Below are 13486 nucleotides of genomic sequence, written 5' to 3'. Positions count from 1 at the left end.
CGACTATACTGTTCCCTCTCCTCTAGACTCATCGGTTGAAGCCATTCTACATCCATCTGTTCCCTCTGCTCTCGATCCATCGGTTCAATCTCCTCATGTTCAATTGCTGCTTCAATCTCCTCTGCATTTGCTGCTTCAATCTCCTCATGTTGAACTGCTGCTTCAATCTCCTCTGCATTTGCTGCTTCAATCTCCTCATGTTGAACTGCTGCTTCAATCTCCTCTGCATTTGCTGCTTCAATCACCTCATGTTGAACTGCTGCTTCAATCTCAAGTTGAATTGCTGCTTCATTCTCCTCTGCATTTTCTGCTCCCGCCTGATCTTCCATTCCAAAAGCTGGGTCAACTCCATTTTTACAAAGCCTAGCAATGTGTCCAGGGATTCCACAACGTTTGCACTTACGTTTTCGAATCGGTGCACCACCCTCTGCACTAGCTCTGATCCTATTCTTCCTCGGCCTACCTGCCGGTCTAGTCAATACTGGAGAGTACAGTTTGAAGCCTGGATCGACTTTCATCCATTGGCCTTTTCCCAACAAGGTAGGAACATTCATAGCATATGCAGCCCTAAATTTGGCAACAGAGAAATACTCTGACACATACTGATCAACTTCACCATCTTCACCCCCTATAACACTCATGAAAAACAATGCGTGTATGCAGGGTATCCCACGGATCTGCCATCCCCTACAATGGCATGTCCTATCAACCAAACTCACTGGATACCTCCACTGCCTGTTTTTACTGTCAGTGTAGGTTACCTCAGCCTCCATTCCTTTTCTGACGCATTGCATCCTCAATTGTTTTGCCCTCTCATGCAAAGACTTAATCAAAGATGGGAGCATGAGATGGCCAACATAATTTGTGGATGCAATTCTTTGACGCAGATCGATCTTTATCATGATCATCTGCCTAATCTTATCAAATATTTGCCACAACATAAGCCCTTTCAATGACTTGACCTTTGAATTGAAACTCTCCGCAAGGTTACTTGTTACATAGTCTACCTTGCAAATTTCATTGAATTGGCTTCTTGACCACACCCTACCATGATGTTCATCCAAGTACTCCTTCACCCTAGGTTTTTGTTTATACAACACATCCAAATGAAACAGATGCTTCCTAGAGCTGCATGTGTATGAAGCTGGCCATAGGTTGTCAGTAAAAACTTTACCCTTGAATTTCTTTGTAAAATTCTGTACCAAGTGTCGCATACATTCCCTATGCTCCACTCCAGGGAATACTGCTTCTACCGCAGTCTCCAAACCTTTGCAAGCGTCTGTGTGGATAACAAGTCCTGGTGGATGACCTATAAGATCGCGCAAATTCTGCAGAAACCAAGTCCAACTTTCCTGTGACTCAACCTCCAAAACCCCATAAGCAACAGGGAACATCCAATTATGTCCATCAACTGCAGTAGCAGCAACTAGCTGTCCTTTAAACCTGCCATGAAGAGCTGATGCATCCACGGCCAAATAAGGCATGCAACCGTCCAAAAAGCCTTTCCAGCAAGCTTTGAAACAAACAAAAGCCCTTCTGAAACATTCCTTGTGCATTACCTTCCCGCTTTTCAATTTGTAGGGAACTGTATGCTTGTCTATCGCTACAACACTTTGCTGGACTAGCCATCTCCACTTCAGCTTTGAAAGTGTAAAGCAACTGAAAGCTTTCATTCCATGGACCATTGATCTTGTCAAGAGCCATTTCCTTTGCATAGAACATCCTCATGTAAGGTACTTCCATTTTATACTTCTCAACCACCTTTTTTACGAGTGCTGTTGGACCAAGTGAAGGATCTTCTCTCAGCCAATCTAGGATTATATCTGCCAACCACCTAGTCTTCGCTAGCTTTGTTTTCAGCTCTGGCTCTCCCCCTAGAGGTGGACACCTATGGATCTCCTTATTCTTCTTTATCTGAAACATAATGATAAGGGATGTTAGTAATAGATAACAAATTTTACACCGGGATCTAAATACACAAGCTGGTTGGCGTAGTACACGAACCAAGCTGTCATGCGCATTGTGGATGCATGCAGCCTAAACCTACACCTTGGGTATGGGCATTTAATTGTGAACCTACCTGGCTCACTTTTAACAACCTCAAAATTATTCTTAGTGAGAATGTGATATGTAGTAATTGCATTACGGCAGTCCATCATCGTTTGAAACACGGTGCCTTCTACAAGCTGGGGATCCTCCCTGTTCCACTCAATTGTTGGCAAGTCTTCACCTTCGTAATCGGCTAAAACGAGGCTGTCATCATTCTCATTCTTCTCTTCATCATCAGTGTCATCAAATCTGGCACCAAAAGCAATATCTTCCATGTATTGATCCTCCATTGCCTGCTTACTGCATCGATCTACCAATTCAGGAAACATCAACTCATCCTCATCATCTTGAGGAGACTGATCCTCAATGTCTGCATCGTCCTCCACATCGACCGTACGAACGATCTGGCTACCACTAGCACTGGGGACAGATGGTGCTGCTGTGGACCTACAAGGAGCGCCGCGGCGCACACTGTTAGAAGAGGCAGCAGCAGTAGAGAGACATGATGCCCCAGCACCAGAGAGAGATGATGCCCGGCCCCTGTCCACATGGATACGAATTTTACCGAACCGGCAAGAAGCATTCAAAGCAAAAAGAATTCCCAGATCGTCGTCGGAAATTAGTGGAACAAGTCTTCCCTCCTTGTTGTGCAAATATTTGAAATGAACTGCGTCGTGAGAGCTCCAGCTGTACTGAGCGCAGATGTTAGCTTTCAAATTCCTCAACGAGATGGTGGTTGCAACCACCGCAGGGAAGAAAAACCCATTCTTATAGCGTTTAGAATCACGCGTAAAGCTAGAATCCAGCCTAACCACCAGCCGAAAAGCCAGCGCTGGATCAATCCTATTCGAAAAGCAACGCAGTTAGTTGAGCAACAACGATTGGCGCTCAAAAACTGCCTACTGTTAATTCACATAGGCAGACGATGCTTACCCAGATGGAATCCATGCGTTAGATCCCTCCGATTCCCAATCTTCTCCGCGGCTGACGCGAACATTTGGCACACCAGATGGACATACAAACTCCGCGAAAGGGGTAGATCTAGATCTGGTGGAGGCGGAGCCCTCTCCGCCTCCCGGTGGTGGTGGTGGGGGCGGGGGTGGCTCGGCGGCGGACGACGCCATAAGGTAGGAGGGCAGGACGGCGTGGCGGCGGAGGGGCGGTGTGTGAGCTCCTCCAGTATCGGGCGGAGTGGAAAGCTTTGGGTGAGCTCCTCCAGTCAACAGTCAACACAGTTCGAAAGAAACGGTCAATTCAACACCAACGCGGCTCCCTAGCCGTCACCGGTAACGGTGAAGGCCTCTGACCAGACGGCAACCCTCCCGTCTGAGCGTCTGCGACGGGTTTCAAACTAGAGGGAGGGGAAAACTGAGGAAAAACTAAGGGACTGGGGAAAACTGAGTACAACTAACGAACCAGGGGCACGAAAATAGAAATCCCTAAAAGTAAAGCTAAGAACACATGTGTTCATATGAACCAGCGGAGCGTGTCTTTCTCCCACACAAGCATTTATTCAAACAAAAACAAAAACGAAAGCAAACAGACGCTCCAAGTAAAGTACATAAGATGTGGCCGAATAAAAATATAGTTTCAAGAGAAGGAACCTGATAATTTTTTCGATGAAGAAGGGGATGCCTTGGGCATCCCCAAGCTTAGATGCTTGAGTCTTCTTGAAATATGCAGGGATGAACCACCGGGGCATCCCCAAGCTTAGAGTTTTCACTCTTCTTGATCATATTGTATCATCCTCCTCTCTTGACCCTTGAAAACTTCCTCCACACCAAACTCGAAACAAACTCATTAGAGGGTTAGTGCACAATCAAAACTTACATGTTCATAGGTGACATAATCATTCTTAACACTTCTGGACATTGCACAAAGCTACTGAAAGTCAATGGAATCGAAAAATCCATCAAGCATAGCAAAATAGGCAATGCGAAATAAAAGGCAGAATCTGTCAAAACAGAACAGTTTGTAAAGACGAATTTTATTGAGGCACCAGACTTGCTCAAATGAAAATGCTCAAATTGAATGAAAGTTGCGTACATATCTGAGGATCACTCACGTAAATTGGCATAATTTTCTGAGTTACCTACAGAGAATTTGGCCCAGATTCGTTCCAGCAAAGAAATCTGTTTCTGCGCAGTAATCCAAATCTAGTATGAACCTTACTATCAAAGACTTTACTTGGCACAACTATGCAACAAAATAAGATAAGGAGAGGTTGCTACAGTAGTAACAACTTCCAAGACACAAATATAAAACAAAGTTGCTGTAGTAAAATAAACACGTGGGTTATATCCCAAGAAGTTCTTTCTTTATAGCCATTAAGATGGGCTCAGCAGTTTTAATGATGCACTCGCAAGAAATAGTATTTGAAGCAAAAGAGAGCATCAAGAGTCAAATTGAAAACAAATTTAAGTCTAACATGCTTCCTATGCATAGGGATCTTGTAAATAAACAAGTTCATGAATAGCAAAGTGACAAGCATAGGAAGATAAAACAAGTGTAGCTTCAAAAATTTCAGCACATAGAGAGGTGTTTTAGTAACATGAAAATTTCTACAACCATATTTTCCTCTCTCATAATAATATCCAGTAGCATCATGAGCAAACTCAACAATATAACTATCAAGTGAAACATTCTTATCATGAGTCTCATGCATAAAATTATTACTCTCCACATAAGCATAATCAATTTTATTAGTTGTAGTGGGAGCAAATTCAACAAAGTAGCTATCATTATTATTCGCATCATCAAATATAGGAGGCATATTGTATTCATAATCAAATTTATCCTCCATAACAGGCGGCACCAAAAGACCAATATCATTATAATCATCATAAATAGGAGGTAAAGTATCATCAAAGAAAATTTTCTCCTCAATGCTTGGGGGACTAAAAAGATCATGCTCATCAAAACCAGCTTCCCCAAGCTTAGAATTTTCCATAGCATTAGCAACAATAGTGTTCAAAGCATTCATATTAATAACATTCCCATTAGCATGCATATAAAGTTCCATGGGTTTTTTAATTCTCTCTTCAAACACATCATGTCCCAATTCAAGGTAAAGTTCATAAAGATCTCTCATATTTTTGTTGTTTTCCATTATGCCTAACTAGTGTAAACAAGAAACAAAAAGATGCAATTGCAGGATCTAAAGGAAATAGCTTCGAGCACACACACAATGGCGCCAGAAAAAATTGTACACGGAACCGGAGTATGAGTGCCTTTTACCTTTCCTCCCCGGCAACGGCGCCAGAAAAGTGCTTGATGTCTACGGGAGCTTCTATTCTTGTAGACAGTGTTGGGCCTCCAAGAGCAGAGGTTTGTAGAACAGCAGCAAGTTTCCCTTAAGTGGATCACCCAAGGTTTATCGAACTCAGGGAGGAAGAGGTCAAAGATATCCCTCTCATGCAACCCTGCAACCACAAAGCAAGAAGTCTCTTGTGTCCCCAACACACCTAATAGGTGCACTAGTTCGGCGAAGAGATAGTGAAATACAGGTGGTATGAATAAGTATGAGCAGTAGTAACAGCGCCAGAAAAGTGCTTGCTGGCGTGTGGTTGATGGTGGTAATATTGCGGACAGTACAAATGCAGTAGAACAGTAAACAAGCAGTGATAGCAGTATTTAGGAACAAGGCCTAGGGATCATACTTTCACTAGTGGACACTCTCAACATTGATCACATAACAAAATAAATAGATAGATGCTAGACTCTACACCCTCTTGTTGGATGATGAACACCACTAACTGTGTAGGATTACACGAACCCTCAATGCCGGAGTTAACAAGCTCCACAATATTCGATGTTCATATTTAAATAACCTTAGAGTGCATGACAGATCAACATAACCAAACCAAGTACTAACATAGCATGCACACTGTTACCTTCACGCTACGAAAGGAGGCATAGATCACATCAATACTATCATAGCAATAGTTAACTTCATAATCTACAAGAGGTCACAATCATAGCCTACGCCAAGTACTACACGATGCACACACTGTCACCATTACACCGTGCAGGAGGAATAAACTACTTTAATAACATCACTAGAGTAGCACACAGATAAATTGTGATACAAAACACATTGCAATCATAAAGAGATATAAATAAGCACTTCACTATGCCATTCATAACAGTGAATAAGTATTATGTGAAATATAGCCTAAGAGACCCACACGGTGCACACACTGTCACCTTTACACACGTGGGACAAGGAGTCTCCGGAGATCACATAAGTAAAATCCACTTGACTAGCATAATGACATCTAGATTACAAGCATCATCATATGAATCTCAATCATGTAAGGCAGCTCATGAGATTATTGTATTGAAGTACATAGGAGAGAGATTAACCACATAGCTACCGGTACAGCCCCGAGCCTCGATGGAGAACTACTCCCTCCTCATGGGAGACAGCAGCGGTGATGAAGATGGTTGTGGTGTCAATGGAGAAGCCTTCCGGGGGCACTTCCCCGTCCCGGCGGCGTGCCGGAACAGAGAGTCCTGTCCCCCAGATCTTGGCTTCACGATGGCGGCGGCTCTGGATGGTTTCTCGAACCGTGGCTTTTCCGTATCGAGGTTTTAGGTCGAGGGGGCTTAAATAGGCGAAGAGGTAGCGTCAGAGGGTCGAAGAGGCGGTGAGATGATAGGGCGGCACGGCCAGGGCCTGGGCCGCGCCGGCCTACCTCCTGGGCCCCCTGTGGGTCCACTCTGGCGACTCTCGGGTGTTCTGGATGCTTCCGGGGATTCTAAGATGCTGGGCGTTGATTTCGTCTGATTCCGAGAATATTTCCTTACTAGGATTTCTGAAACCAAAAACAGCAGAAAACAGCAACTGGTCCTTCGGCATCTCGTCAATAGGTTAGTTCCGGAAAACGCATAAAAACGATATAAAGTATGCATAAAACATGTAGATATCATCAATAATGTGGCATGGAACATAAGAAATTATCGATACGTCGGAGACGTATCAAGGAGCAACTTGAAACCCTTTAAGTGTGTCAAAATGAAATATTTTCTAAACTCACTAAGGAAAGAGACCATGCTAAAGCTAAATTAAAAATGATGAAAAATTAAAAGTCCAAAGTTGGTGTTGGTCATGATAAACTTGTTAAGGATCTAGATGATCTAGAAAAGGCCCACAAGACCTTGGAGAGCGAACACTCTATCCTCACCAAGTCACATGAGCAACTACAAGCTTCATATTTAAAAGGGCATGCTATGTTACCCTCTCTTATTGATATTTTTTGTGATGATGCTTGTGCTACTAACTCTACTTCTTGTGAAGCATGTATCTTGAAGGAGAATGTTGAGCTATGGGATCAACTTGAATTGCTAACTAGCAATTATGGGAAATTGGAAGAAAATCATGGAAAGCTTTCTAGCTCCCATGAGGATCTTGTAGCTTCCCATGATAGGCTAAAGTTAACTCATGAGGCTATCATATCAAAGGCAACACCTTGTGAGACTCATGTGGATACTAGCACTAGTACTCAAAATGCTATATTGTCATATGCTAGTCCTAGTAATTCATCCACTCATAATATTGCTAAATCTTGTGATGAATTATCTTTCTTACCTTGTTGCTCTAACAATGAAGGTTCTACTTACTCTAGTACTTGTGTTGTTACTAACCATGTAGAGGAAATCAAAGATCTCAAGGCCCAAGTCACTTCTTTGAAGAATGACTTGGTAAAGAGTCATGAAGGGAAATGCAAACTTGACACGATGTTGAGTGTGCAACAATCCCCAATGACAAGAGTGGACTTGGATTCAAATCCAACAACAAGAACAAGTCCAAGAACAACAAGTATAACAAGGGCCAAGTACAAGTCAAAGACCCGGCCAAGATTGTTTGCTTCAAGTGCAATATTTAAGGGCACCATGTCAGATCTTGCCCTTTGAAGAAGAAGCAAAAAAGGGAAGAGGCCTCAAGCTCAAACTCATATTCAAACTCAAGTTGAAGAAATGCCACTTCCCAAGAATAAACAAGCCAATGCTCCCATTGTGGAGAAATCTAGTGAGAAGAAGGAGAAGAAAAGAACTTGCTACATATACCGTGAGAAGGGCCACATCTCCTCCTTTTGCACTATCGGTACCTCATCCAAATATATCACCATTGATGATTTTTATTCTCTTCGTAAGGATGAGGGTGGCAATGTGTTTGCCAAATTTGTTGGTACTCAAAGTGGTGTCAATAAAAGAACCATTTGGGTTGCCAAGCCTATTGTGACTAACCTCTTAGCACCCAACTTAGTTGGGGACCAACAATCCAAAACTTGATCAATAGGTGCTTGTTGGAGGGCATTGGAGACTTGGCTACATCATGAAGAATTAAGGTATCTTCATCATTTATATTATCTCAAGCAAAGTCTTTTGGTTATCTTGCTTCTATCATATATTCAATGTTCCTCCTTGCGGTAACATGTTCTCAACTCACTTATATTGAAAGTTACTTGCCCCTTTGCATGTGTTAGTTTTGTTCCTAGCATGTAGCGTATATGTTGTGCTTCCTACTTGCTTTTCTTGATAAATCAAGTCTATGTATGTTGGGTTGCACACCGTGCACTTTTGTTTGTGTTGGAGCCTCTTTGCATCTTGTTGTATCTTATATGGCTCTTTTGAGCAATTAATGGACTATCCCATTTTGGGGGAGTGATATTTATTTGGGAATTTCACAATCCTAACAATGTGTGTACATGAGGAATATCACTTAGAATTGATATTGCAAGATTATCTAGTCTCTATGTGGTATGCCATCTTCATGGGGAATTCAAATTCTAATGTCCATTAATTTCTCTAGTTAGATCTTATTTGCCTCTTGTGAAAATAAATTCCTTATCACATAATGGGGGAGTAATAAGCCTTGTGCATATTACAAGTCTAGAAAATGTGAACATTTGAGGTTGTGTCACATAGAATTGATATTGTAAATTATCTCTCTCCTATGTGGCATGTTTGCTCAAACAAGCTCCAATTTGCTTAAATGGCTTCATTGTTAATATATTTGTGGATCTTATTTGTGAAAGTTTTTCTTTGCATGGTGAATGGATCGTAGCGAACAAGAGGGGGGGTGAATGGCGCTACGGCAAGTTTTAGTCTTTTTCAATTTTTATGCAACGGAAGGTAAAGGTGTGAATTTAGCAATGGGGGTGATCCTACAATGAATATCGGACAAGTGCAACAAGTAAGGAATCAACAAGATAACAAGAGTAAGGAGCGAGACAACCGGGGGGCGCGAGGCGAGTCGAGGTTTGTTTCCCGCAGTTCCTTCCACTAAAGGAAGTACGTCTGCGTTGAGGAGGTGCTAGTCTGATACGTCCAATTTGCATCACTATTTTATATCATAATTTGCTGTTATTCATTGATATATTCCATATTTGGAGATGATACTTATGTTATTTCATCTATTTTGCATGTTTCATGATTATTGGAGGATCGCGCACCGGAGTCAGGATTCTGCTGGAAAAAGCGCCGTCAGAATGCAATATTTCGGAAGATCAACAATTGACGGAATTTATATGATAAATCATATTTTTCCAGAAGATGACGAGAGCCAGAAGGAGGAGCCGAGGAGGGCCAGCATGGGCCCCCCTCATAGGCCGGCGCGGGCCCTGCCCTGGCCGCACCGCCTTGTGGGGAGGGGGCCCACAGCCCCCTCTGGCCTCCTCTCCTTCGCGTATTTCTTCATCCCGAAAACCTAAGCCCGGGGGAAAGTCGCGAAGAGTCACAGCCGCCTCTGCGGGGCGGAGAACACCAGAGAGAAAAGAGCTCTCCGGCAAGCTGAGATCCGCCGGGGAAATTCCCTCCCGGAGGGGGAAATCGACGCCATCGTCACCGCCATCGAGCTGGACATCATCTCCACCACCATCATCATCATCTCCATCATCATCACCGCCGTCTCCACCGCTGCACGCCATCACCGCTGTAACAATTTGGGTTTGATCTTGATTGTTTGATAGGGGAAACTCTCCCGGTGTTGATTTCTACTTGTTATTGATGCTATTGAGTGAAACCGTTGAACCAAGGTTTATGTTCAGATTGTTATTCATCATCATATCACCTCTGATCATGTTCCATATGATGTCTCGTGAGTAGTTCGTTTAGTTCTTGAGGACATGGGTGAAGTCTAAATGTTAGTAGTGAATTATGGTTGAGTAATATTCAATGTTATGATATTTAAGTTGTGGTGTTATTATTCTAGTGGTGTCGTGTGAACGTCGACTACACGACACTTCACCTTTATGGGCCTAGGGGAATGCATCTTGTACTCGTTTGCCAATTGCGGGGTTGCCGGAGTGACAGAAACCTGAACCCCCGTTGGTATATCGATGCAGGAGGGATAGCAGGATCTCAGAGTTTAAGGCTGTGGTTAGATTTATCTTAATTACTTTCTTATAGTTGCAGATGCTTGCAAGGGGTATAATCACAAGTATGTATTAGTCCTAGGAAGGGCGGTACATTAGCATAGGTTCACCCACACAACACTTATCAAAACAATGAAGATTAATTAGCCGTATGTAGCGAAAGCACTAGACTAAAATCCCGTGTGTCCTCGAGAACGTTTGGTCATTATAAGTAAACAAACCGGCTTGTCCTTTGTGCTAAAAAGGATTGGGCCACTCGCTGCAATTATTATTCTCGCACTTTACTTACTCGTACTTTATTCATCTGTTACATCAAAACCCCCTGAATACTTGTTTGTGAGCATTTACAGTGAATCCTTCATCAAAACTGCTTGTCAACACCTTCTGCTCCTCGTTGGGATCGACATCCTTACTTATCGAAGATACTACGATACACCCCCTATACTTGTGGGTCATCAAGACTATTTTCTGGCGCCGTTGCCGGGGAGTGAAGCGCTATTGGTAAGTGGAATTGGTTAGGGAAATTTCTACTGTTTGTGCTGATTTTATTTCTGCATGCTGCTATAATTCATTATGGAGAGATCTTCTCTTGAATTTTTATTTGGGAAATCTACTACTACTGCAAAGGTAGTGGATGAGGCGCCAGGTGAGGAAGGAATACCATACAAAATACCTATGAAAATTATTGAACGTGTAGTGGATAACCGTTATACATGGGATGGAACTGTCCACCCTGGAGATCATTTACTGTTCTTACATGAATTATGCGGTTTATTCAGGTGTGCAGGTATTGCTATGGATGAAGTGAGGAAGAAACTATTCTCTATATCGCTGTCTGGTAAAGCGGCACATTCACTACTAGAAAAAGTCTTATAGCCGCACTTGTTACCGCCGACGGGAAGGATTTGTGGTCGCCGGGGGTAACTTATCGCCGGTGGGCTTGTTTCTGGTCGCCGGGGATAGGGGCCTTACCGCCGGCGAGTTGGTACTCGAAACGCCTGGGATAAGCGCCCGAATGGGCACCCGGATGAGCCTCCCTTTACCGCCGGTGGTTTGGGCCCGAAACCGCCAGGGGTAAGCTTACTATCGCCGGCGAATACGAATACGCTTCCAGTCAAATTCACCGAGGGTATTTCCCCCACACTCCACGTCTCCACCCACGAGGACTGGACCCAACCACCTACCACAAGACAAGGCCCCAGCCACGCCCCTTCTTCCCCTTCCTCACGATAGAACAGCGGAGAGAACCACGCCCCTCATCTCTTTCCCCCTCTCTCTGTGTGTCCTACCGACGGTGACCGCCGTCTGCCTGCAGGTCCTGTCGCCGGTCGCCCTCCCGTGCTCCCCCTTTTAAAGGCGCCGCCTCGGTCCCTCCCTCTGGCTCTTCCCCATCCTCCATGTTGTGGTCTTTCTCGCCGCGCCCCTCCGTCGACGGCACGCCAGAGCTGCTGCAGCCCCATCCGCCTCCTCTTCAGCGTCGGCAAGTGCACCATCAACTCCGCCCCCTACGGCCCGCTCTGGCGCGCGCTGCGCCGCAACATCGTGTTCGAGATCGTGTCCCCGCCGCGGGTCAAGGGCTTCTCATGGATCCAGGAGTGGGCCATGGGTGCGCACCTCCGCCGCCTCCGCGCCGAGCACGCCTCTAAGGGCGCCATCCGCGTCATGGCCAACTGCCGCCTCACCATCTGCGCCAAGATCCTCGACGACCTCATCGTGGAGATCGAGGAGGTGCTCAAGGAGGGCGTTCGGACAGTGACAAGACACGATGGTTTTTCTTTTTTCTTTTAGGGTGTTTGTGCAAAATTCCTGATCTATGCCCTGCACGTGGTGGCCTGCCCTAGTCAGGGAGGACCAACGTACCTTTTTTTTGTTTTCTTGCGAGACATACCCCCGGCGGTTCTGTTAAAACACCATCGATAGGATGGCTTACCCCCGGCGGATTGGGAACGGCCGGCGGTATTATATTACCACTGACATGGTAGTCATCGGCGTTTGCCAATCCGCCGGCGGTAGCAAATTCGGTGCGCCGGCGGTAAGCCAATCTATAGTAGTGATTGGTATAAATTACTGGATAATGGGGATTCTCTTGAATGGAATGATATTGTGCCCCGGTTTTATTCTAAGTTCTATCCTCCAAGTGAGATTCACAAAGATCAGAACTGCATATATAATTTTTGGCCTCATGATGGAGAGAGTATTGCCCAAGCGTGGGGGAGATTGAAGTCTTTAATGCTCAAATGCCCCATTCATGAGCTTCCTGGTAATATTATTATTGATAATTTCTATGCAAGACTTTCTTTTCAAGACAAGACCTTGCTGGATACCTCTTGTTCTGGATCGTTTACACGCAACAAAGAAGAGTTTAAAAGGGACCTTCTTAATCGGATCCAGGAGAATACTGAAGGATGGGAGAACGACAAGGATAGAGAACCAGGTATAAATTATGATTATAAATGCATTGAAGCTTTTATGGATACTGATAAATTTCGTAATATGAGTGCTACTTATGGTCTTGATTCTCAAGTTGCTGCAAATCTTTATAAAGCTTTTGCCTCTCATTATGAATTGCCTAAGAAGAAGTTTGATAAGTACCATGAACCGTATAAAGATAAAATTGATTCATCTATAAATAAATGTGTTGTAGTTGAAACTGTTGATCATGTTATTCCTGAAGCTTATATTGAAAAAACTCCTTTTCCTGCTAAAATGAAGGAGTACTCTGTTATAAATAGTGCGGTTCATAAAAGTGAAAAGAAACCTATAGAACCTGAAGAACAAATAAAAGTTGAACCTGCTGTTGCAATAGTTAAAGATCTTGTGACTGAAAATGTAGAGGATGGTCATATTATTTTCTGTGAAGATGCCTCTAATGTTGTTTCACATCCTAATAAGTCCAATAAAACAAGTGTTCCTATGCTATCCGTTAGAATTGGTGATCATTGTTATTATGGTTTATGTGATATTGGTGCAAGTATTAGTGCTATTCCTTATGAGCTTTACACGAAGATTATGCACGAAATTGGTTCTTGTGAACTTGAAGATATTGATGTGGTTATTCG

This window comes from Lolium perenne, chromosome 7 (genome assembly GCF_019359855.2).
Source record: "Lolium perenne isolate Kyuss_39 chromosome 7, Kyuss_2.0, whole genome shotgun sequence".
In the NCBI taxonomy this organism is placed as follows: Eukaryota; Viridiplantae; Streptophyta; class Magnoliopsida; order Poales; family Poaceae; genus Lolium; species Lolium perenne.
Note: the sequence above shows the minus strand (reverse complement) of the source record.